This window comes from Cydia strobilella, chromosome 26 (genome assembly GCF_947568885.1).
Source record: "Cydia strobilella chromosome 26, ilCydStro3.1, whole genome shotgun sequence".
Classification (NCBI taxonomy): Eukaryota; Metazoa; Arthropoda; class Insecta; order Lepidoptera; family Tortricidae; genus Cydia; species Cydia strobilella.
The window spans coordinates 1,581,392-1,583,450 of NC_086066.1; positions in this window are offsets into that span (position 1 = coordinate 1,581,392).

The following is a 2,059-nucleotide window of genomic DNA, read 5'->3' on the forward strand; positions in this document are numbered from 1 at the left end:
GACGAGGAATTGGAATTGGTTGATAGTACAGTTTTTCTTAGTATAACTTTAGATTCTAAACTCCAATGGGGTCCCCATATTGATACTCTTTCGAATAGACTGAGTTCTGCAGCTTTTGCAGTGAGCAAAATCCGTCAGTTAACTGATGTGAAAACAGCTCGATTAGTATATTTTAGTTACTTCCATAGCGTTATGTCATATGGTATTTTACTGTGGGGTGGTGCTTCAGAGATAAATACCATTTTTGTTCTGCAGAAGAGGGCTATTCGAGCAATATATAAAATGAACCATAGAGACTCACTTAGGAGATAAATTTAAGGAAATTGACATAATGACAGTGCACTGTCAATATATTTATGAGAATATTCTGTATGTACATAAAAACATTGCCAGTTTTAAGAAAAACTGTGACATACATAACATTAATACTAGAAATAAGCATAAGCTTGCAGTAACCTTCACTCGGCTCCATAAAATTAAAAAATCATTCATGGGTAACTGTGTAAGATTTTATAATAAACTTCCAAATATCATCACTGAATTGTCTGTTAATAAATTTAAAAAATATGTAAAACGTAAACTTATCTCTAAAGCCTATTATGGCACACATGACTACATGAATGATGAAACACCGTGGGATTGTGATTGAAAATAATTAATTATTTATTATTGTGTTAATAATGATGAAATTGATAATTCAATGAATACCTATATTAGGTAATCTGTATTTTTTGACATTTAGATTTTTATTCTAGAAAGTTTCTAGACTAGTATTTTTTATACAATTTTGGTGTTTGACGATCCTTTTGTGAATTCTTATTATTAAGTTTGACATATCTATAATAATTCAATGTTTTTAAGAATAATAATAACTGCATCAATAAATTGCTCTGATATTTAGATTAAGGTAATATTTAAAACTTGACAATTTAAAAGTGCTTGTTGCTAGGCCTATTTGAATAAAGATTATATTGACTTTGACTTGACTTTGACTTTGTTTCTTCTGTTTTTATTTGACATTGTTTTAAGCTGTAAGTAATTGCGTTTTTGATTTTGTCATGATAGGACTGCACTGTCATGCTATTCTGGGGGTCAATCAGGTCTGGTAAGTTCAGCTGTAAGCATTCCAAGAACTTTACTTTCTCATCTTCGTTTCTAAGTTGACTCAATTGGTTGTTTGTAAAATTTGCTCTACGCAATTAATTAATGCTTCATTCTTTATTTGCACTATATAAAAACGATCTTTCAGTGAATGGTCAAGGCGCCATATTGGAGAAGAGCGAGAGAGCGAGACCTACCACAGATTAGAGTGACAAGATGCACGGGTATACCACATAATGCACGAATCACCTAAAGCTGATATAACTATTGCTCGAAACACCTAAATCTGATATATCAGGTATACCGAATGCATGAATTACCTAAAGCTATTATACCTAACGAACCAAACACCTAAAGTCAATATACCTAATGCACGGAATATCTAAAGTCGAAATACCTAATCCACGTAATACCGAAAGTGGATATACCTAAGAGTCGAAACCCCTAAACTTGATTTACCTATTGAACGAAATACCTAAAGCTAATATACCTAATGCCCGTATATTGGTCGTTAACGTTGACCCTCGACAGCCTCGACAGACCAGGTGGAAAATAATATGAATCTATTGTTGTCGAGCAATGTGTAATAATTTTGCATTTTTAAATATTTTTCCTTATTTTTGAGGATATATTTGTAGGAATACAAAAAGTATTTTTCAATACAGTAGCTCAAAAAGTGCTGTACGTAGCTGTTTAGCGTTCGCAAAGTTGGTTTTTGCGAGCTAGTGCTTTTTACTTTTCCAACTTTTTTAAATTTAACTCCGGCCGTAATCCTAACGTCCATGTCAAAGAGTATGGATGTTCTAAAACTTTATATATTTTTTATTTCGGCATTAGACATATTAGTATTATTACACGATATAAAAGAAATATTTAATAAAGTGAAGCTTTTATTCAATCGCCCCAAATTTTTGGGCTGTCTTTAGCATGTCGCGTTACAGCGTTACAGTAATATAGC